Source organism: Erpetoichthys calabaricus, chromosome 8 (genome assembly GCF_900747795.2).
Source record: "Erpetoichthys calabaricus chromosome 8, fErpCal1.3, whole genome shotgun sequence".
In the NCBI taxonomy this organism is placed as follows: Eukaryota; Metazoa; Chordata; class Cladistia; order Polypteriformes; family Polypteridae; genus Erpetoichthys; species Erpetoichthys calabaricus.
In genome coordinates, this window is record NC_041401.2 from 37490160 (window position 1) to 37516223 (window position 26064).

Sequence of the window (26064 nt, forward strand, 5' to 3'; positions counted from 1 at the left end):
GTGACGGGATCCCTCAGGTATTCTCTCTTTGTGGTGTGTGCTTGTTCTGTGCACATCCATGTCAGCTGATTCCAACTCTCAAGTGAATGGGTGAGTTGAAGTCCCCCAGTGATGGTGTGGCATTTCCAGCATGGCGTGGATTATTGGTAGGAGAGGCTACAACTCTTTTAAGCAATGGGCACTACTGAGGATGTTTATTATTTTTTATCTATCATATGTGAAAGGCTACAGAGATAATAATGAAAAAGTTGTTTTAGCTCAAAGTAACAGAACCAAGATTAAATTGTCCTATTTAAATATATAATCTGATGCAAGAGCTATAATATAAAATGCATTTTCCTAAAGTGTTGATTAAGGACTTATAATCGCTATCCTTGTCAGGCTAAAGAGTAACTCACCACATTGCTTGATGCAGTTATTAAAATCATTTATAAATGAAAACTGCATCAGTGACAAGCTAATTAAATTTCAAATATGACTTAATACGCAATAATGTTCCCCAAGTAGCTGTGGACAGTGTGTGTGTTATCAATGCAAGGGAAAAAGACCAGAAAATTGTCAGTACTTATTTTTATAAGGATTTGTCTAAATGTAAGTTTATTGAATCTTTGGTCAGCATTACAATTATTTACAATCTAATTGAGTCAATTATCCAGTAAAAATGTAATGTAGTCATTCATTTTCAGGACATTCTTCTTCTCCAATAAGTACATACACCTCCTCTGCTGAGACCACAATTGAGTTGGAAAAAAGACGAACTAGAGACGAACGCAGGAAACGGGCCAAGGTGAAAACCAAAAAAAGGAAACACACAAGACTGACTGCCAGAAATCAAAACAGTGAGCCACTGTTTTGTCTTGGTAGAGTAAAATATTTTTCTACTTTCCCCTATTGTATTATTAATAAGTAGCCTTTGTCAGAATGCCTAATCTCACAGACTTACCACTGTTTATAAGGTATTATAGTAGATAACTTATCCCCACTTTCCCTTCTATATCTATAGGCAATTAGGTGTAGTAAAAAAACAAGCAGGAATTAAGTTACACATAAAATAATGTATTATTGATAATATTCATAAATAATAACAATATGCAAAGTACATTTGAATATTGGCAACCATACAACCTGATTAAATGCTGATGTGTAGTTTCAGGCGGCACACAGACTTGTAGTTATTTAAAATGTCTCTAGTTAAGGCATCATTGGTGCTCAGCTTTCTTTAGAACAGGCCGTATGCCTGTCTCAATATGGCTGCCGAGCTGTACTCTTCATTGTGTTGCTCTTGTCAGTTCATGGTGTGAGATGCTTCTTCATCATCAGAGGTTAGTAAGAGAGAGAGAATGTGGTTGAGCAAGCAGATTTATAGATTCTCTGCCAAACCCCTAGAGCCAATAGGACATCATGGTACTTAAAGGCTTCTGACACTAGCCAATTCCAAATGGCCATACTTCAAACCAATGGGGGAATACAACATCTTAAAACCTGCCACCCCCCCCCAAGACCATATGTTAGGCAGCCTGGCTTCCTTGCGGGGGTTGAAAGACTTTAGCAGAAAAACACTCGCCAAACTGGTTTAAGGCACATCCTCCCCAACTCTGTCGTACAATTCAAAGAGACCCATTCCTGGTGGGGGTAAACATGAATGCTTCTCACTAATGTAACACTAAATTACATTGCTTTGCCTAAATTACAAATAAAAATATACAAAATATTTTTCAAGTTATATGCAAAATCTTACATCACAACAGCCACTAACGTTCGTCCTGTCGACAATGAATTTGTCAAAGTTCATTGTTAATCAAGAGTGTTTTATACAGAACTGAAAACATGGGAATGGCTGTCATCTTTTCAAGCAGTGATTCACAACCTTTTTTATGCGCTGTACCCCTAAAAAATGTTTGATTTATGTTCACGCTTTCTACAAAAGTAAAATCACATTTGAAGATGAAGAAGTTAAATTTCTCATTTTTGAACCTCAAATTGAACCACATAGAGTAATGCAGGTGAACAAATTGAGTTAAAAAAACAAGCCTTTAACTTCAGTGTATAAATTTGAAATATAAATTGAGATATTTACTTTTAGAAATCTTAGTAACCTTGTAAATGTGTCCACCGTGAGGCTTTGATACTCAATTGACAATCTGAAAGTTAGTTGGGGTATCTCGTGAAGCATGAAGCGCTGTGAGGAAATGACACACAATCAGCAATCAGGGGGTTTGGGGGCTTAGAGACCCCTGTGAAGTAAACAGGTGCCGAAGCACCACTAAGGAATGAAACACAGCCAACGAGCTTTGTTAAAATTGCTGTGCTGCTGCCAGGACCACCAGTAGGAAAGATGGGCTGAGTGTAAACAGCAGGTGTTGCATCCAATTCAGTCCCCCTTGATCCCAAGTAATAAAATGTTAATCAAACCTTGAAATCAGTGACATTTTCCTATCAGCGCTTGAACAGAAATCAAAAAAGTTATTCGTCTTTATGAACGCTGCGCCCGTAGTAAGGAATTCCCAGGAATGCACATTTCTGCCACTCATTCACGGGTGAGAATTGCACTCACGATGATTGATTCTTTTCATATCTTTTCATATCATAACTAATAAATGACCTACAAATGATGCCACAAAAAAGTTGGACAACGTACCTCACTATAATTTTGGTTTATCATGAATGCTTCTTCTTTGTTGTGTCCCCTGTAATGCCGTCTCAAACAACCTTGGCATGCGGACACCCCAGGTTGGAAACCCCTATTTTAAGGCATCAGTATCCTGACTTCACGTGACACTGCATAGAAGGAACATGATTGGTAATAGGAGTCTGTTTCAATGGTAATATGGTAACAATGGCAGAAAAAAGCCAATTAAATTCACATGTGATTCAATGTTGTACGTTTATAAAATGGTGACACTTCCAAGGGGTGCATAACTCTTATAGGCACTTAGCTTTCCCAGATTTAAAAAATAGAAAATGAAATAATTTTTTCTTGAGTATTTTCAAGTGCAAAATAAGACTCAAAGGTTCCAGTGTTATCAAAATGTTAAAGAATGTGATGGAAAAGGCAAGATGACACTGCTTTGTATTATGATAAATATCATCGCGAAAGAAGCACCGGTTGTGTTTAAAATCTCTCGCTCATAAAGGATTTCATGCCCAGGTTTCAATTACTGGGAGGTGCACGTCTTTCTTTATAGCAGAGGGGTGCAGCAGGCAAAAGTAATTAAGCAAGACACCTGGCAGCACAACACAATTTTTTCCCATTTAAAGACCAAGCATTTTGCGATGTGCTTTAAGTGACCTTTAAATATGTCAGACTGGAGTGAACTTTGCACAGCGGCAGGGTCACCACAGCGGGCACACTTGTAAAAACTTATCGTTTTCAATTAGATTTCTTTAAAATGGAATAACAGTATCTTGGCCAAGTGCTTGGCATCTTAAATGTAGGCATCATTGCATCTTAAACTATCAATTATCCGGTTCAGTTCCTGCCTCCGACTTAACATTTGTCCATGATCAAGTCACTTAGCCTACCTGTGCACCAGCTATAAAAATGCATGTAAATAATTGTACTTAATCCTGAATTTATACATCTTCTTGAAAAAATGCATTGGCCAAATATGCTCAATGGTCTATTTATTAAGCATTCCTGCTAGATAATACACGAAGCCAATCATGAGATTACAACTGAATACATATGTAAATTCCAGCAGACATGGCCAATAGGTTTAGCTGTTGTTCTAAGAGTGAAAACACCTTGTTAAAGAGAGAGGTCAGTGGAGAATGTCCAGATCCTTTCAAGCTAACAGGAAATATGCAAATATTTAGATGACAAATTTTAACTACTGTGATTTGAAGAAAGGCAGACCTTCAAGTGGATGATTTACAAATGAAGAAGACCCCACCGTCAGCTAAGAAGATGAAGATAAGTGTACACTGGGCCCATGATCACCAAAAGTGCACCATCAGGGGTGTCTGATGGGAAGTGACCCTATGAAGGAGTAACATTAGGTATGTGAATTTGTTTTCTTTGGTAGATCAGACTTTGTTTGTAATTCCCACCAACTCTCAACCCAGCAAATGGTTCTCCTGCCTTCTATTGCTGAAAAATGTCCTGAAAAGTTATCCCTCAGATACAATGTTCCACCACAAAGAACCCGCATGACAGTGAAAACATTGCAAGAATGCAACTTTGGACTTTTGCCCTACTCGGTTTATTTACCAGATTCGGTGCCTTCTGCCTTTTTTCTCTTTAACTCCTGTGTAGTTTCCATTTTGACCCAGGTGATGCTGTCATTGATGAGATGGAGCAGTGGTGTGACTGTCATTTTCATTTCATTTCTGTGGGCATCCACAGGTTGTGCTTCAGCATTCCCGTTCAGGGAAACTGCATTGAAAAATCCTAAAATGCCATTGTGTTGCACCACTTCTTTGCCAGGTAGGCTCACTTCCCATCAGACACCCCTCATATTAAAGATGTCACCTGCTTTGAAGAATTTTGATTTCTGTTGTGACATTTAAGGTTATAATTTGGGGGAAACAATTCTTGAATCCATGGATCTGTCCTGTTCAGTGTCAGTAGTAAAGGTGTGAGGAATGTTTTCTTAGTACCTAAGGGGGATGAGACAGAGTAGAGGAGTCAGGTGAGGAACTATATTTCTTGGTACAGAAAGAATTGTCTGCAGCTTAACTTCAGCAAAACTAAGGAGTTGTTTATTGACTTTTAATGCACCAAAGAGCCCCAATGTCCAGAGACCATTCAGGGAGTGGATGTAGAGTTGGGGCACTCCTAGAAATACTTGGGGGTCCACATCAATGACAAGCTGTACTGCTCTCTTAACACAGAGAAGCCATATAAGAAAAGACAGAGCAATGTGCCGACATTCACTCCGAAAACTATTTCCGTAGTTTTGCTGATGTGAGGTTGCAGACAGTTCTTTCTGCACCAAGAAACAAAGTTCTCCACCTGACGCCTATATTCTGTCTCATCCCCTTTATGAATATACCCCATAAGTGCAGAATCATCTGAGAATTTCTGCAAGTGGCATGACCCGGCGTTATATTTAAAGTTTAAGGTGTGAATGGTGAGGAGAAAAGGAGACAGGGCTATTCCTTCAGGTGTTAGATATCCCTAATAAAAAGCCCACTGAACCAAGACTTCAGCCACAAAAAATCGTGAGTGGTCTCCCCTAGATTTTCTTGTATACTCTGATATGGGGATGGACATTTGAGGAGTAAACCGGAAGACAATTATTATATTTTTATATTATGTACATTAAAGAACCATCAACAGCAAATCAAATCAAACTAATAATATATTGAGCAATTATTATAAAAGTAAAGTTGAATAAACCGGACTCTGTAGCTGCATGAATAAAAGGTAAAGTACCGCTTCCGGTTAATGGAAATACAGTGGCCCAAAAGTTGATAGAAATCTATGTTTTGTACCTAATACTTGTATGCAAGATTTGGTTGACCTAAGTGAAAGCGTACTCATGTTTAAATACACACACAGACACACACAGCTAGACTCACAGACATAACTCCAAAAATGGTATTTTCTGACTTAGGGAGGTCTAAAATGTCGAGATTCATCAAAATCTCAAAATAGAATTTTTGGAAGATTCCAGTACTTTCACAATATTTCGTATACGAGAAAGTCAGGGTAGTCTAAAATGACGAGATTCATCAAATTCCCGACATCGAATTTTTGGACGATTATAATACTTTCCCTATACTTTGTATACTCAAATGGTACGGTACTCAAATGTGGCACAAGTACCAAGTTGTTTTGCCTGCCTAAGGTACAGTCATCCCTGATGGAGGATCGCAGGAATCGTGGGAAAGAGGGGTCCTTTCATCGGATTGGCTGGCCCAGTGCTGTTTCAGCCGTGGAATGGCCAAATGGGGGAGGCAGCTTGATGGATGAGGTCTCCAGGACTCTAAAAATATCCAAATCATATTATGTGATACCATCTACTGTTAAATTCTGCTCCGTACTTCTAAAATTTTTATTTTTTTTTACTTCTTAAAAAAAAAAAACCTTTTTATTTTATACTGTATTGAGGATTTGTTCTGTTCTGTGTATTGTATTGTATTGACCCTCTTATTTTGACACCCACTGCACGCCCAACCTACATGGAAAGGGGTCTCTCTTTGAACTGCCTTTCTCAAGATTTCTTCCATTTTTTCCCTACAAGGGTTTTTTTGGGAGTTTTTCCTTGTCTTCTTAGAGAGTTAAGGCTGGGGGGCTGTCAAAAGGCAGGGCCTGTTAAAGCCCATTGCGGCACTTCCTGTGTGATTTAGGGCTATACAAAAATTAATTGTATTGTATTGTATTGTAAACTGCATACGAGAAAGTAAAAAGTAACAGTCCAAGGACAGACGCCGGAGGGACTCCCCTGATGACTTCACTCCATGTGGAGCATTCTCACCTTCCCTTTACTCTTTGTCCTGTCTGTTAACCACTTTTTTAGGATAACCATATTACCAACACCATCTAGTTGTAAAACTAATCTTCAGTGAGGGACTTTATCAAAGTCTTTTTGAAGGACTTAGAGAATGATATAACATCCATCCATCCATCCATTTTCCAACCCGCTGAATCCGAACACAGGGTCACGGGGGTCTGCTGGAGCCAATCCCAGCCAACACAGGGCACAAACCAATCCCGGGCAGGGTGCCAACCCACCGCAGGACACACACAAACACACCCATGGGCCAATTTAGAATCGCCAATCCACCTAACCTGCATGTCTTTGGACTGTGGGAGGAAACCGGAGCGCCGGGAGGAAACCCACGCAGACACGGGGAGAACATGCAAACTCCACGAAACAAACCCGGGTTCCCAGGTCTCCTAACTTCAAGGCAGCAGCGCTACCCACTGCGCCACCGTGCCGCCCATGATATAACATGAGTTACTTTTATCAACTATTTCAGTAGTCTGATCAAAAAATCTAAAAGATTTGTTTTAAAGGAACTTCCTCTCATAAATTCAAACTGGCTTTTATTTAGTATGCTAAAATAAAATATTGGATATGCCAAAAGTGGTTGATACTTCAGTTCTCCTAAGCCTTGGAATATACTTACCATGACCATTCAAAATCCTCCAAATCTAATGATATTCACAAGTTTCTTTGAAGGAACACCTCTTTACAAAGCATCTTGGGATTGCTTACATTTTGTGTATGCTGATATCTGCTATGTACCTTTATTATTCACTTTTAGCTCTGGGATTAATTGTATTGCTGAAAGTAGCTGTTCTCCTCTGCATTGCCCAGAACAGTGATAAAAAGTATGTTAAATGAGTAAAATGAATAAAAACCAAATCTGACATGTATGATCTTCTCATCGCAGCAGAAAGACATGCAGTTGTTGAGTATTATTTAACATTTGGTGCTTCTGTTTATTAAGTCCTTCTTTTCTAAGAGATCATGATTGAAAAGTTTTATTGTGAAATTAAGTGTAAATTCTCAACATCATTTTGTAGCAAAGAACAATTTGTAGAACAGTAATAACAAATATTCCAGTAGGTCAGTAACAATGCTGAAATGTTGTAGAGCATGTAGAGTGCACCAAAGCCAACTGAGACATAAATAAGGGTCGAGTGGCACACACCCAACCTCCTCCTCTTACCTGAGCTGCCGATTCCTCACAAGTCACCAATCAACCTAACACACGCATTTTTAGAAAAAATCTCCACAATTGTCTGTTGTGAATGCACCTCCTATTATTATAGTTTTCTTCCATGTATGTTGCTTCAAATTAATAAAGAAGTGAAACAGTCCAATTGGAATCTAATCAAAGAGATTTTATTTTCACAATGTCGCCCTACATAAGTCATTCGAGCCATTGTGTGTTCCCTCCAACTCCAAAGACATACTGGTTGGGTGGTTAGAGACTTAGTTGGCCATTTTTTAGTGGATGGTTCTTGTAATGGACTGGTAGATTTGGTTCCTTTCTTGTGCCCAATGCTGCCAGGATATGCTCCAATTCCCCGGAACTCTCTGTTGTAATGCAGTAAATGGGTTCAGAAAATAGACTGTTAAAGGTTATTGCCATTACCATTAATTCTGTATAGTGTTTCTGACAAAGCGCCCAGCTACAAGTCACTTTATACAACATAACCTAGTCAATAAGGCATGTGGTTCCTTTTAGTCAACCACATGCCATGGAACATGGGCTAAAAATAAAGAAGGAAAAGAGAACTAATTTTTGAAGCTTTCAACAGGAATATAAATCATAAATAACACATAGTGAGCAGCCACGATCCCCAGGCAGTCTGTAGGCGTCTCGCCTTGTCTGATGGCAGTTTTTATTAGATTAAATTTTTTTTTGTCTACCTGATACATCATTCTTCTTCAGCACATAGCATTGTGAATTTCCATAAAGGTGTTTATAAGAAAGGCCACGCTGCTGTTCAGATTGTCGTCTTTGCAGTCAGCCTTTGGATATCTCTCCTGACAGCTTCAAGCTGCCGCACTGCCTCTTTATTATTATTTTTCACTGAAACGTTCCTTTTGCGAGTAACCTACACTGTCAGCAAGATTCAGGCCGTCCAGAATTAACACATGACCTTTGGTAAAAGCTGACTGTAAGGCAGACAGGAGAGCTTCACACTTCACAGAGTGCAGAAAAAAAAAATCGAGGACCCGCTAATGCATTTGCTAAACTGAAAATGACAAAAAAAGAATTTACAAAAATTGTTAAACGGGAAGGAAATCTAACATTGATAGATAATAGAAGGAATGCGATACAAAGCTGCATAACACTGATTGTCTAACCTTCAATATTGGCATCACCTCTGAGGGAAGCTTATTTTTCCATAATTGATATTTTCCCATATAAAGAAAGAATATTGCTCATGCTTTTGTATTAAACCTACAAAAATAGATATATATCCACAAAGGTGCCGCAGTGACAGATCCAGGATTTTAGATTTGGTCCCCAGCCTGGTCACTGTCTATGCGGAGTTTCAAATTTTCTTTCATGAGTGTATGGGTTTTTCTCCAGGTAATCCAATTTTTTTCTCACATCCCTGCAATTTGTGTCAGCTGTCAAGTGTAAATGGGTACATCTGGGTGTGTGAATGGACCCTGTCATTGGTATACATCGATAAATGATTGGTTCCTGCCTTGTGCCCAGTGTGCTGGGATATGTGCTTGTTGACCATGAGTCTAAATTTAAATTTAGTGGGCTTAGTAAATGGACGGATGATCAAGACTCAGCAAGCAGAAGTATCAGTTGGCAGCATGTGCTGACAGTGCCTTGCTGCTCCCACCACATAACAAACCACCTGGATTGGGACCCGAGCGCAGTGGGTGACACCTAAGCGCCACACTGGAACAGCGTGAGGTTATTTTACATTGGCTGGAGTGCCAATCCTGCCAGCAGCCCCCAAGATTTCCCAGTAAGTTGGAAGGCCTGCTTGCATGGCTGGATGCAGATTAACGTCATACCCAGGACGAAGCAATTGCAGGTTAAGGGCCTTGCTGAAGTGTAGTAATGCAGAAAATCATAAAAGAACGGCAACAAACCTTATTTGATGCAGCACATGTTCAATCTGTGAGTCACACACATTTGTCTTCCTACTTCACCTTTGTCCTGTTCATTTGATAATTTGTGGAACATTGTACTGTGTGTTGATTTTTCAGAGGTAACCTCTGGTGGTGATGTCTTTCTGTACTGTTAGGAGGGGGGAAACTAGCAGGAGGAAAGGCTGTGATCAAGGGAAGAGAGGTAGACGACAAAAAAAGTGAAGATCAAAAACAAGGAAGTTTAGTCAAACCTGATACATGAACCAAAAATCATAACCAAAAAATGCGAATGTAAGTAACCAAACAAACATTGAAATGATGACACAATGAATTCAAGAATGTTTATTAAATATTGAGGTAAGAAAGTAGAGCTAAATATAAATTTTCCATAAGCCAAAATCCTAAATGGGTGGCACAGAACTAAACAAAACATGATAGGAGGGTCAAAGAATTCAAAGTGTTATTACAACAGATGCATGTTGATTAGCACATGCTAGTAAGAATTTCACTGTACTATGTACATGTGCCAGTCATGACCCTATAAAACTATAAATCTTTCTTTTGTGAACATTCCAGAATGCTTCACTTTTACAAAATAATAGTAATTGTTGCAGATTTCTGGTACACTCTATTGTTTTCATTCCTGTCCTGGCCCAGCATGCTAGAAATGGATGGATGGATGACTACATATTTTTTACATATTGTCATGTTTGGGTCACAAAGTTGCAAAGGTTCATTAAGGGATTTCAAGAAACAGAAACGTTATTCGAATATAGCATAATAAAGCATAAAGAATAAAGCAGAGGATGTCTGGGGGAAGAGAAGCAAGGCAGTGAGACATTAGGACAGCCGCGGTGCGGTCTTTTAAATGTTTGAAACAAAGTGTGACATGCGGAACACGCGGCACGGTAGCAAGCATCAGGCTAGCTGCTGATCCACAAAGAGGAGATGAAAAGCTGTGTTTGTTTTCCATTGTATCACTGGTTAAGAGGGGGTTTCAGAGGAACAGCCATGTCCTCTTGGGGCCGCGTTCACCATGTCCACAATATATTAATGACTGATCATAACCAAATAGTGAATAAATGATGGAGCCTTACCTTGCAAGGTATATTGAATTGGCAGCCACCTTTTGCAATTCTCTGTATAATAATAAATTTTATACAGGATCACGGGATATACAGTTAATAATAATAACAAAAGTTGTAGTATTGTCAAAAAAAATGTAAGTGGCAAAAATAAAGTGTTGTGTGTCTGATGTCCATAGGATGACAGCAGCACACAGGTCATACTGTTTTGAGCCTTACAGGTTTGCAGTGACCTTGCCTCACCAATAAAATGGCTCTTTGAAATTTTATAATGAGAGTTAAGATCAGGAACATGCTATAGACTGTTTTTTAAACTGAGAGAGGTCAGCCTACCATTTTGTAGGAAAGAAACATTTAAGCAAGGCCTACTTGGAGGAGATCCTGGGGCTTCAGGTTGAAGTTAGTTAAAGCAGAACCCTTGACACTTTTAAAAAAAGTTTGTCGGTGAGGTATTGGGACAACTTAGAGATCAGCTAACCAGAATGAGCTCGATGGACTGAATGATCTCATTTTGTTTGTCAGACCATGTTATGTTATAATGGTCAAAAAGGTTGTTTTTCAGTTGGGCTTTCTGACTTTGTCAATAATCTGCACCTTCCTTTATGCATACCATGAATGCCTCACTCTGAGGCTGTGAATCACTTGGGAGATAAACGATACTGTAGGTCAGATAACAAAGAGTTGGTGTACCAGCCAGTAACCCTGTTTAATATGAATGAATGAATGAATGAATGAAGAAACTGCACTCATAGGTGTCAAATATGTTGTGGTGCTCTCAAAAGTAAGATCCAATTGAGGCAGAGCTCTGTCTTCCTCGGCTGCAGGTCCTGAAAGAATAGTGGCTTTTCTGCCTTTACAGTGCCGACCAGCAAGTGGCAGAGCTTTGTGGGAGGAAGCAGAAATGAGATCACTTGTTATGTGGTCAGCAAGCCTCTGAACTGTAGGTGATAAAGGAGATGATGTTAATGGCTGCACCCCCTCTTTGCTCTGTGTGCTATTGCTTACCTTATCAGAGCCTTGAAGATGTCCCCTAAGTGCTTGACACTCTTTTAAGAAGATAGTGCAGTCTGTGGAGGGCAATGTACAGGACTCAGTGATATGATGACTTGGACAGCAAATCAAAAATTGAACTTAAGATGCCAAGAACATGTACTGCTGGACAAAGAAAATCCTCATACTGGGGGGCGAATCTCTAAAAAATTAATTTAAAGCTTCAAAACTAAGCTAAAGTTGAGCTTAACACCTAATCCAATTCATGGTCAGAGGTGAACTTACAATGTTTGGGATGTGGAAATGCAATACCCAGAGATGGTTAAAAGGTGCAACCATGATCAGGATTCAATATGTGAGGCAGAAGCAATACCCATTAACACCAGAACTAAGATACTTAGTCGTGTCTGGGTGTGTATCTACTGTCACACATGTGTGCACTGGAGGCAGCCTAAGGGCTGTAGTGGTGGTAATAACCTGCCAAACCAGGGGGTGGCACTATTGTCTAATGCCTTTTCTCTCCCTCCCTCAGCAGAATGGAAGACTAACAACCATTCCTCCACTGACATCACTTCATTTGTCCGTCTTCTTGGATCCTCCCATTCCTGCCGGGGTCATTTAAAACCAACAACACTGCCAATTTGAATCAGTTCTATTCTGAACTTGTGTCTGGAAAGATGTCCTAATATTTTACTGACAGCAGTTATATGGGTTCACTGGGGGGTGTCCCCTACACTTTAAAATTGTTTGTGCTTTTATTACACCATCTTAATAAAAGGATAAGTGTCTGTTTGTCTGTCCAGTTGCTATGTCTCTGTTATTCCAAAAGATCGTACATCATAAACATTTTTAGTTATAAAATGCATTGTACTTACAAATATTAGCACTGCATTTATGAATCCTATACCAAATGGCATATAACAGAGACATATGCATTGCCTGATGACCATCAAACGTTAATGTTGAGGTCTGTGTTGACTACTTAGATTTCAATGCATCGTAGATGGGTAGCACAACTAGTTTATGAATTAATTCTTAATGCATTGTTTAGTATTTATAAAGATCTTAGTGGAAAAAAATCCCTGGATGTGTGTATATCCTCAACTAGAATAAGGCTAATGCTAAGTAAACACAGTAATCTTTCTTTGGAAAATATATAGCAAGTGACATTTAAAAAAAATGTTCTGCACTTCTCTGCAGTTGTATGAATTAGAGGCATAAATAAAACTGACTTTACCAGTGTGGTACAGATTACATGCTTTATCCAGCTGCAGAAAAGAATACAGATAAATGCAGAAGTGTGAACAAGGCTTTATTGAGCAGTATTCCTTGTTTCCACAAAAACAAAAGAAAAAAACTTTAACTTCCCATTAAAACTCTTTTTAGTGAGTTATGGAATTGCAAAAATGCCTTCTTAACAAATATTACTTTTGGGAATGTGTATGTGAATCAAAACCTGTGGTTTGGCTCATCATTATTGAAGAGCTATCACTATCACTATTAATCAGTATTAAGAGGTGACATGATTGAAGTGTTTTAAATTATGAAGGGAATTAGTACAGTGGATCGAGACTGTTATTTTAAAATGAGTTGATCAAGAACATGGGGACACATTTGAAATTTGTTAAGGGTAAATTTCACACAAACATAGCACACGAAGAACCCTAGAGGCATGGAATAAGCAGCGTGGTAGACAGTAAGACTTTAGGGACTTTCAATACTTGACTTGATGTTTTTTTACAAGAATTAAGGGGATAGGACTGGTGAGCTTTGTTGGACTGAACGGCCTGTTCTCATGTAAATTGTTCTAATGTTGTAATTTTTAAAAGAAAACACAACAAATTGTAAGCATTTGTCATGACTTCTAAAAAAGAGCAGGGATAAAATGGAAGGAACAACCAAGACCAAGCCAAGGTATGAACACAGTGCCTCATTCCTCAAGTTGGTGGAGTTGTACGTTTTCAGTTACCCAATGAACTATAAAAAGAAAAACTTCAGAAAAGCAGAAAGAAATATTTAGTGTGTTAGAATGTTCCTCATACTCTTGACAATGTATTTCCAAGTACATCTTCCATTCCAATCTAGCACCAAAATACACCACTTTTAAAAGTCATTCCAACCCACTAACTAATAATTAAATCACTGTCAAATATGGCTACTCTAGGTTTGGGTTTAATTGAACCTTGCATCCACTCTTGTACAGCTAGTAATTAAAAAGCATTCCCAAATTTCCTCACATCATTTACTTATTTGGCTGACACCTTTATTTAAAGTGAATTACAACATTTATGATAGAATTTCTTACATTTCTTTTGTTTTTTCCAATTGGAGCACAGGCAGGGTCACGCAGTGTCAGTAGGAGGATCTGTACCCACCACCTCAAAGTCTTCACCACAACACTATGCTGCCTGCCTAGGCATTGAATTGAATAGTTATTTTGTCTTATTTCTCTTTCTTCATCATGTAAAGCACTTTAAGCTGCATTATTTGTATGGAAATGTACTATATAAATAAATGTTGTTGTAGTTTGTAAGAGTTGAATTTGAACCCTGGTCCAATGTGCACCTGGCATGTGTCTGAGTCTCATATCCTTCTGAGCTTATGCTTAAAAGCTGATGCTGTTATTTTGTTATTCACTATGATAAATGTATTTCTTGTCATTTTATATAACCCCTTAAGAGAAAATATTATATTTATGGCATAACCTTTCTTCTATAGTAATAAGTTTCCTGTTTTTGTACCCAGCTAGATCATAATATATATATAGGCCATTGTTCTTTTCGCTTCTTTGTGAAATTTACACATCTCCTAAAATAAGAATAAAAATATCCATCCATACATAATACATTCAAAAAGTCACGTACATCCTAAACAAACAGGTCTATCAATCAAATTGTGGTCCCCTAAGGCAGGGGTCCCCAACCCCCGGTCCGCGGCCCACTACCGGTCCGCAGCCATCTGACAGCCGGGTCGCGAGAGAACTGCCGGCAACGGCGACTCACTCAGACTTTCCAGAACGCTTGGCGGGTGGGGCTTTGCAGCGGTGCAGAGAGAGGAGAGAGACCGAGGTGAGAGAGTATTACAACAAAGTATTTTTATGGTCCCGACAGTTTCCCCATATGACATGAGTCTATAGAAATCACGTTACTATGAAGTACATTCAACAGATGCTTTCATTACAACGAAGTGACCTTGAAATGCTTGAACAAATCATCCACAGAGCAGTTAGATCTGTGGTTGCAGCTCAGTTGTGCACGTTTGCACAACGATCCCCAAACAGAAACATTGTAAAAAAATCTCTTTCTTCAAACTTTCCTCGTACTGTTTTTTTTTTTTTTTTTTGCTGTTTTTGTTTTCTGTGGTTTTCAGTGATACCTTTTGCTTATTGCTTGTCAACATTTGAAAAACATCCATTGGAATTTAACTCATTGTCACCCTCCTATAGAAACGGCAGACACGAAAAAAATGATAACAGTGTTAATGTTTGTGATGTGCAATCTGTTGGAATGGCAAATGCAAAGCATATGTCTTTGTTATATGCAAAAAAAGAAGAAAATCTCAGATTGCAAACGTATGCGAACTGCTTAATAACTTAATAATAATAGAAATGTTATGTAAATTGTGTATAAAACTGCCCCCCCCCAACCAACCTAAACCCCCCCCCCCTCCCCGACCGGTCCGTGGAAAAATTTGCATCTAATAAAGTGGTCCTTGCTGTCAAAAAGGTTGGGGACTACTGCTCTAAGGTATCAACATCTGCCATGTCCTGTTAGCAACTAGGTGTAACCAATCATGCTAAAAGTTTTCTGAGTTTGTAATGAATTAGTGACCTAATCAATGGATTGTATAAATATAGCACAGAGGACACTTTTTTCTTTGCAAAAACACTGATATGATACTTTTTGCCTCTTGTGAGATTTAGATAAAGAATAACGATTGACGCTTTCTCCTGCCTGTGTTTTATTGCTTAAATCAGGGCATTCCAGTGGGGGGGTGTCTGTATTCATAATTTTCTTCCACAAGTTCAGTTCAGAGTTGTGGCTGGTCAAGAGCTTGGGGGCATTAGGAGCAAGGCAGGAGGCAGCCTAGAATGGGGCACCACTCCATTGAAGGCACACTCACCCACAGGCCAACAGAGGACTAATTTAGAATTAACATTTAACTGAACCTGTTCATGTTTTAGACATGGCAAGTCAACTCAAACAGATGTCACATCACCTGACTTCTAGTCGTTGGTTATGTCCGATTTACTGACTGCATAACCCAAGTCAATTCACATGACGGAAAATTACTGGATATGTCACATTAAGCAAATGAGTGCCAACCTTCAGTCATACTAACCCCCTTTTTGCAACATTCAACGTGAAACCTGACAGTGCTGGTGCTATACGAGGGGCTAACAGATATGGTGAGTTCAGCTGTAATCTTGTCCCTTTTTTCTTCTTTTATTTTCTATCATGGTACATAAAATGTGTAACATCACACAGATGATCATTTCTTCTATTTGTGAGATAAAAAGCATCCATGCTCCTTATCCCTTATAGCTCTGTATTACCGTATTTTTCACACCATAAGATGCACTTTTTTTCCCCAAAAGAAGGTTGGAAATGTCTGTGCGTCTTATGGAGCGAATATTGTGTCACAGACCATGATGTGTATTACCTGACAAAAGTCGACATCCAGGGGTAGAGGGCGACAAAACTCACTGATAAGTTACAGGCATTCCCTCTGTGCTTGGAGGAATGTTAGACTCATTGACTCGGCCTCTAATCCTTGCATGTGCGTGAGTTGCGAAATGTAAACAAATGTAAACAAAGGCAAGATGGCATCGACATCTCACGAGGGAGCGAAACGAGTGCAGAAAACAAATGTTTTGCGCATTATCACTGAGTCGGACTCTGATTTTTCAGAATCTGATTTTGTTGAGAATGATCAGGAGATCGAACAAGAGAGTGAGGAACTGGCATCAGCTGATCGGGACACCAGCCGATGCCGCCCCAGCTGAGCGCATTCGTGCAGCCGATGCACCTATGGCAAGGTTCGTGTGGGAGGAATACCTAGACATTGATCCGTGGGAGCCAAACTGGCTACCGGACTTCACAAGACAGTATGGCTTGCAGTTGGACTCGACAGATTACCAGCCGCTGGACTACTTCAGGCTGTTCTTTCCTGAAGCTGCCTTTCAGCTACTGTCAGACGAGACAAACAGGTATGCAGAGCAATTTTTTGAATCGAGGGCTATGCTTGCACCGCATTCTCGTTTTTCAAACTGGAAACCCACAACAAAACACGAGATGAAGGGCTTTGTGGCATTACAAATATAGTTGGGACTAGACTGGCGATATAACTTCAGGCAGCATTGGTCCAAACGTGCGTGATGATAGGTACGTGCTCCTGCAAAGTGATTGTGAGCAACTGAGCTTCATAAATTCTGACACTAGCGATGAGGAGTTCTTGGGGTTTCCATAAAACTAGAAGAGTGCTTGAACCTTAAAGTCTCTCCTTATTTGTTAATGACAATGATGATGTTTCTTAATACTGCTGTTGTATTTACATGGTTGAAATATTATTCTGCTATATTTTATTAAACATATTAGTAAACCATTTGGTTCAGAATATTTTTTTTCTTGTTTTCCTCCTCTAAACCTAGGTGTGTCTTATGGAGCAAAAAATACGGTATATGCATTGTACTTCTGGATGAGCACTCTGGTGGTCAGCTTTCATGCACTCAGAGCCTACCCCTATGACTAAACACAGATTTTGTCAGAGTGAGTCATAGGGTATGTCACATTAGGTGAAGGGTAGTTACAGGAGTGTGCTGCAAATGAAGGCTACAATTGACCATTACTAGAAAAGTCATCTAATGTGACATGGCCTTAGAGTACACAGAAAAAAACAAAGACAGTCAGCAAGGAACATGCAAACTCCACCCAGACACAGACTGCATGTAGGGTTTGAACCCAGGGCTTTGTTTACTTGAGAAAGAAGTTCTAACAACATGCCTTCCCTTGCAGATGCCTCTGGTCTCTAATGGACTCTGTTGTTTCTAGGTGTTTATGTGTAAATCACCCAGAGGGTATTCACCAGAAAGTAGTTATTTATTGGAATGGCTTGCCTTGTTTTATTTTTCATAAACCTATTTTTTCATAATGTATAATTCACAATACTGCTATATTGTTCCTGGTAAAGCAAATACCTTTGAGACAGAGCGGTTATTGAACATGGGTCTATTTCCTTTGAAAAATCAATAAACATTCTCAGGCCATGTGTCTTATCAGTTCTTCATAATTAAATCATTTTTGGATTTATTGGATAAAACCAATTTCCTAAATTGCTTCATGCTTAATTATTTATAGATAAACAGTCAAAGGAAAATAAACCAATTGTTATGTATGATCACATGTGCAAAAGCAAAAGACATCCTATAGAAAATTCAAATAGCCACAGACATCTTTCAGAATTGCATGGAAAAGATTCAAATGTTTATTGGATTTCCTCACAGCCTTAGAGTGATAACCTTGGCAAGCAGTGAAGCCCTCAGAACCTTGTTACAAGTCCATGAGAGTAGAAAATACTGGAGATGGACTCTTTTGGTTAGATCAAGACTAGGATCACTAGTGAACAACCCCACAAATGGCCTAAGTAGAACAAGAGTCAACAAAAGTAAACACAAAAGAAGGCTGGCACAGTAAGTGGTAAGGGCTTCTGCCTCACAGACCCAACATCCTAGGATCATATCACCCAAGAAGAGTTTGTCCCTTCGTCTGTTTGGTTTTTCCAGCCACTTACCAGAGAAGGTGGCGATAAAGTTAATTGGCAACGCTTGTGCAAAGTTAATTTCTGCCTTGTGTCTGACACTGCCAGGATAGGTTCTGCCCAACAAATTTGTTTAAGAGGGTTTATGTATGAAATAATTAAAAATGAAAAGACAACAAAACTCACTTCAGTTTGCTCATTTATTGCCTAACTGGAGCAGCACGATGGCAGATTGGTTACTGCTGCTGCCATTCTAGATTGTCATTCCGGGGCAGGCATTCACTTTCAACCAATTAACATTAATGTTAGCCACTGACATCACAAAGCAGGGACTACGTTCGTGAACACCTCATTTAATAATGGCTTAAAGAATCTGCTTATCTTAAGAGCTGATGTGATGACAGGTTTTGCAAACATTCTCATGAGTGATGAAGGAAGGGTCTTTTTATCTTCAAATAGATTTTATTGTGTCATTTCCTGGTGGTCTTGCTCTATGATGGCTTAAATCTGATTCGTTGAAGGGATATTCAACACCTGTTTTTTAAACACAAACAGATATTTATTAATATAGTGAGATAGCGGTTGGTAGTGCTGCCTCACAGATCCGGCATCCTGGATTTGCAACCAGTGGAAGGCACTGCCTGTTTGGAGTTTGCAGATTCTTCCCATGTATCTGTGGGTTTTCATAAATCTCTAAAGACATGTGTGTCACACACGTTCGCATGGGAGGCAGCTAGAAGGACCAAAAGAAGGTAATTCCACACCAGGCCAGGGGGTGGCGGGGTGCAGTAAACCTTTCTCTTTTATTTCTGCAGACCAGACAAAGGAAACTCTGTCTGGTTCCAACAACGCCACTTCCGGTTTGGGCCTGATAACCTCACTTCTGGTGTTTTAGGTTAATGTTGGAAATTAGCCTTTTGGTTGGGCAGTGTGTGTGAATGGACTCTGTGATGGGCTGATTTAGAATAAATAAGCTTGACTAAGTTATGTTATATTATGTGTAACCACAAGGGGGTGTATAGAGACCCCCAAACCACAGATTCATTAAAGCATGTGGAAATAACGAAAAAAAGAAGCTCCACAAAAATAAAGTTTTGGGGACCGTTCCCGTATATTGTCCAATGGACAAAATAAAGCAATGAAAAATGGTGTAAATGATCAAAAGTACTGGAATCAGTAACATTTCACAAAGTTCATGAAACAAGATGGCGTTAAAAATACAGATGGGAAATGAGTACAGGAAATGGTTGGCAGGAAATGACGTTGAATTCAGGAGCTGGAAGTGAAGTCATCTATCGTGGCCGAACGTAATGTCAATGGCGGGCGCCGAAAGTGACGTCATGGCGGCCATTTTGGAACCCGGAAATGGATGGAGTTATTTTTCTTTGGTTTTTCTGTTGGGAGATCAAGAGATTCAGGTAAGTACCATGTGACAACCCTTCGTCTCGCGATGTTTCACTCACCTTTAGGCTTTTTGACTGCCTCCTAAACACACGTGTGTGACGAGCACCATAAGTTGATTGAGTAAAATAGCGTGACTTTTACTCCTTCCCAAAAACACCTTTCCACAGACCTCTTTCTAGTAATAAACCACAACGATAAAGCACACAATTCTTCATCCTTCTCTTCTCCGTTGAGCTTTGCCCACTGCCTCCTGAGTCTGACTCACTGGAACTAAGGCAGCAGACTCCTTTTATGTTGGACTCGGGAATGATTTTGGTACTGTTCCATGTGTTCTGGGAAGCACTTCTGGGCCATAAAGAAAGTAAGGAGGTCCTCCCCTGACAGCGCCTTCTAACAATACCCAGGGACCCTGACAGGGCTGCACTTCCGGTCTCCAATTCCCAAGCACCCCTATGGGTGCCCCAACTGGGTTGCCATATGAGGACCACTGCCACCTAGCGTATGGGGGATGGACCCTCTTTCGTATATCAGCTTCTACTGATCCATCCATGATTTTATACTGACTGGATACAGTGTTAATTTTCCACCTAGCCAGCCAATCTGTCCATTGTTCTTCTCAGGCCTCCTGTCCAGATAATAGCCCATGCTTCTCCCTGGTTGGGATGCCCATTCTTGTCCCACATATGTTATGTTATGTAGCTATTACCTAATTCTGCATTTCCAAGTTAGATATTAAGACAATTCACCAAAGTGAAATCCAAAAATGATATCACAGAAACCACTAACTCAAGCAGAAGTTATATATAGTGTCTATAAAAACTATTCACTCTTTGGGAGTTTTTACATTAATTATTATACAACATTGAATCACAGTAGATTTAATTTGGCTTTTTTGATATTCATCAACAGAAAAAGACTTTAATGTCAAAGTGAAAACACATCTCTGCAAAGTGGTTCAAATTAATTACAAACATAAAATTAATTGCATAAGTACAGGTATTCCCCCTTCCAGTCAGTATTTAGTAGATACAGCCATGAGAGCCTTGACTCTCTCTCTCTCTCTCTCACTGACATTTTCCTTCATTCTTTTTTGTTAAGCTGCTCAAGCTCTATCAGGCTGTATGGAGATCATGGGTGAACGGCATTTTTCAAGTCCAGCCAAAAATTCTCAGGTGGATTGAGATCTGGACTCTGACACTGCAACTCCAGGACATTAGCATTAAGGTTCCTGTGTAGTTTTGGCTCAATGCTTGGGGTTGTTGCCTTGCTGGAAAACAAATCTTCTCCTGAGGCATAGGTTTCTTGCAGACTGCATCAGATTTTCCTCCATGATTTCCAAGGATTTTGCTGCATTCATTCAGAAGTATTCCAGGGCCTGCTTCATATGGGGGTTTGGATTACTCAAAACTTGGTGTTCAGTGTGATGGCCAAAAAATTTTTGGTCTCATCAGACTTTCTTCCAGACGAGTCCTCCACGTGACTTCAGTCAAGATGTCATTTGCATTGTGTTTAATATTGCCTTTCTTTTTTGCCACTCTCCCAAAAAGCTGTGACTAGTGAAGCATCTGGGCAAGAGTTTTTGTCAGCCCAGTCTCCATTCTCAGCAGCTGTAGCTCGTAACCCCTTTAAATTTCTCAGGTCTTTTGGTGACTTCTCTCACTAGTTTTCTTCTTCTACAATCACTCAGCTTTTGTGGTTGACCTGCTCTTAGGACATTTACAACATTTGATTTCTTAACAATTAATTTAACCATAACCCTCTCCATCCCCTGACTTGTGCTTTTCACTGAGTTGCTTGGACTGTTCCTTTGTTTTCATTGTGTAGCTTAGGCCATGATGCCGACTCACTGCAGGTTGGAACATCCAGATAAGGTGCATTTATAATGCAAGGTGACCCATGAAAAAGAGGCCTGCCTCCACGGAGACAACTGCATTACATGGTGAACAGAAAAATGATCAAATTTGGTACTCACATTTACAGAAGATGCTGAAAGTGATCTCCTTGTGCATCAAAACATCTGTGTGGCCGTTTCAGCATGGTTCATGTACGCTCTTTGCAACATCATGGGATCGATTCTCTGTGTCGCATTTTCAATGTTCAACTTCACTTCATTTACAGTCCATGGATTTCTCTCATACACGCAGCTCTTTAAATGACCCCACAAAAAATAGTAACGTTGTTAAGTCAGGCAATCGTGGTGGCCATAAACCCTTGCTAATAATCCTTTCATCAGGGAAATGCACCCGAATAGTAGCCATAGATATGCGAGAAGTACGGCAAGTCGCACCATCTTGCTGGAAGTAACAATGGTCACGTTCGTACCACAAAAGTGGTTTCCAAGGGTCAGACAGCAAGAAAACAAGTCAGGCGACATGACTACAGCTGCCTATCCGGTGGCTGATGAGACGGGAGTCGTCTCGGTGGAAGCGGGCCATTTTTTCGTGGGCCACCCTGTACAATGAATGAAACCCCATACAGGCGATCACAACTGATTTAATTGTGTGACTTCTAAAACCAATTAGCTATACCAGTGATGATGTACATGTGTTATATCAAACGGGGTGAATACTTATGCAATCAGTTATTCTTTGTTTTATGTTTATAATTAATTTAGACCCCTATACAGTGATCTGTTTTCACTTTGACATTAAAGAGTCTTTTTCTGCGGATCAGTGTCAAAAAAGCCAAAGTAAATCCAGTATTTCAAGTGTTATGTAACAAAATGGGAAACCTTCCAAGGGGGGGGTGAATATTTTTAACAGGCACTGTAACTTTAATTTTAATGGGTGGGATGGTGTTATAGTACTGCAGCCAGTTTGATCTCTAGCCTGATTAGCATCAGTTTGGAGTCTGCACATGCTTCCCATTTCCACATGAGTGTCCAGTTTTCACACACACCACAAAGCCATGCAGGTCAGACTGCTTGGTGGTTCCCAATTGACCTGAGAGTTGAGTATGTATGAGTCTGCCATATGATGGACTAAAACCTCATCTAGGCATCTGTCTTACATTTGAATGTGCCAAGTTCTATGTCCAGCATATTTCAGAATGGAAAAAAGTTTTTTTCGGGTAGTAAATGAATAAAGTGAGACGATAAGTCCAGGAGGTAGGATTCTAAAGGAGTCTTAGATACAGTAGCTGTTTATAGTACAGGTTGCTCAGTCTTATGTTGCTGTTTCTGAGTTTTTCACTTTTGTGGCTCAATAAAGTAAAAAACGCATGACTTTAATAAACTCTGAACTGTAACCAGCTCAATGTGTTCTCGCAAGTTACAATAAATCAATACATTTGTATGACTTTGAAAGTGAAATCAATGCTGGACACAGATCATTTTTCAATGTAGTACAGTTAAGGTTAGATGTTCTTTCTACCGAGGACATAAAGTCTTTAAAGAAAACAAAAAATGTGCTCAAACGCATACATAACAATGTTAGTGGTCACTGCTAAGGAAAAATGGAAAACATGAATGATATTTTATGGGTTGGCTGCCCAAAGGGTGGCACCCAGAAACCACATGTGGAGTTTCCCAAAGATGATGAAAAACATGGTGGCACAGCAGACCATTTGGTATCTTGTATATTAGGCTGAATGGGCTGAGCAGCCCCAGCAAACATACTTGGTGTTCAGGAGCAGGGGACGCTACACATGGTTGGTGGCCAGGTCTATTTTCCTATAATAATGAATGAAGCAGGGATTCTCAAAAGGAAAAATACTTGCGCGCTCCATTATTCATTTCTACTGATCACCTGATTATAATGCAAAAAAATATAAATTTCAAAATATACAGAACTGAAAGTGCATCCTTGTATCCAACAGGAGGTGCATTCTCCCTGGGTATATGAAATGCTGCTTTTTTGTGATCAATTTGTATTGAATCAAATTTAGAATTACAACAAGGAATGAAAGAAGGAGCACAACCATAAAAGTAAAACAACACACCCTATCACACTATGAGCCAAAGTAAAGATATTACATAATAACTCAAATCACAAACAAAAGGAAGGAAAATAACAGCAGTGAAGAAAAGCAGGACACCAAGGAGCTAGGATTTGAACTGTTAACTCTAATGTAGTCTAAATGAAGAGAAAATGGAAAAGCAAGGGCAGATGTTACGAGCTGCCACAGAGTTGGGTGGGAAGGAGGAGGAGGACATAGCTATCACCGAACAGGAAAAATGGTAAAAACCCACTGATAGAATTCTAGGTTGGGAAATGACAAGTGAGCACTCAGTTAATTGTAAATAAGAGTTGTGTCCATCATGTTAGGCTTACCACAAAAACCTTGAAAATTGTTTTGCAGTGTGACTTCAACCTAATGCAGTAGGTTTAGAAATCATTCAGACCCCTTCACTTTCTGCACACTTTATTGTGTTGTAAAATTAATTTTAAATAGATACATTTTCCTTTCTTTAAAAATGTTTTCACTTTGCCATTATGGGTTACTGAGTGTATATCCATGGGCAAAAATGGGAAATGTATCCATTTCAAAATAAATCTACTACACAATAAAGTGTGCAGAAAGTGAAGGGGTCTGAATACTTTCTGAATCCATTGTATTTAGTGGAGCATAACCGTAGCATTTAAGCAGGTTTATTTGGAACATCGTGAAATGATATTTAAAGTGAAGAGAAAGCTTAGAGCAATTCTTAATGGAAATCCTTACACCAGAGAAAATGCAGCAATAGATCTGTGTTAATGGCAGAGATATTAACATCCCAATACTTAAAACTATTATCATAGGGATAATGGAAGGGAGCGAGGCTTGGCAACAAAAGTTATTAAGATTTCAGGATATTAAAATCAGAACCTACAAACCAATCTTAAACAACAATAAAAAAAATAGACAGTGCCAATATACATGACCACAGCTTGAACACAAAGTAGTTGCTGCCAAGGTTTTATTTTTGATGTGGGAAACATTCCCAGAAGATATTACAAGATACCACTGGGCATATTTGCTCTATTAATTTACTGTCCTGGAACTTTCAACATCTAAGATTGTCTGCCATTAAAAACTTACAGATGGCAAAAGTACAGATGCATCAATTAACTTGATATTTTAGCTGTATAACAAGGTGTTGCAGCATTGTTAAAATAACCCATGGCTGATAGTAAGAGATAACGGTATCTGTGAGTGGGGAGTTTCTGGGTTAGACTGAACTGTGTGTGTGTTGGATTTGTAGATTCTGTGGATGGGTCTTTTTTCTGTACAAAATGAAATCATCTTTGTATATACACTACTATTATTTACATTTTGTTGGGAACTGGAGACACAAACATCGTAAATCAGAGGTGTTAGACCTCCTATAGGCTTCACTACAAGGCTTTTCTAGCCAGGCCAGGCTTCCTTTACCTGCCTGGAAAATCCTCACCCCAGTGGGGCTTAATCCCAACTCCACTGGCCTGCCTCAGGCCTTGCAGGCCCAATAGTCACTTTAGGCTTGAAAACAAACTGAAAAGTTTCAATAATATATCATAAAGTCCTACAAGTAGGAAGGTAACTGTAATCCTTGTGAACTAAAGGGCTTCAAAATGTCCTTTATTAAAAAACACATTTATTAGCAAAAAAAACAGAAATATGAAAACCACGGGTCCACGGAGCAAAAGAGACAAAAGGGAGTTACCGCAAAGGCAATCCTAAATGAACAAATTCTCATTGCATAATCTAGAAACTTAATCCTTAGACAAAGTAAGACAATTATAAACCAGAAAATCCAATAACAAATCGCAATACTCAGAATTCCAGAGAGCAAAATGCTTGGCAGCTGAATCCTGCTTCTGGCTCGAATATGAAGCCAGAGGACCCAGCAGCTATGACATCAGGGTGGTCGCGCCTCTTGGGAAACCACCCACAAAGCATAAGCAACGCATGCAAACTTTAAGAGACAATACATAATTAACTAATAATAAACAAAGTCAGCAGAAATAACATGAAACTTAGAAAAATAATGATTTAGAATGGACAAAAACACTAAAAATATACATAAATACACAATACATATATTTTACTTCATTCAAAATTAATAACGACGATATAAAATTGATGAATGCTGTGGTCTTTATTTCCTTGTCATTTCTAGGGATGGAAGAGGCGTTTTCCAGACATTGCTGTGAACAAAGCAGTTCCTCAGTTCTCCTCCGCACTCCTTCGTGTGTGCTGTATGTGTATTTTGTATTTTCTGGGTTTTCTTAATATGGTGAATTTATTTATGGAGATTTCTAATCTTTTTAAATGATTTTGGCAGTTTAAGTTTGTTTTCATTCAGACAAGTTACATGACAGCAATTGCTGAGCTCCTTACATCAC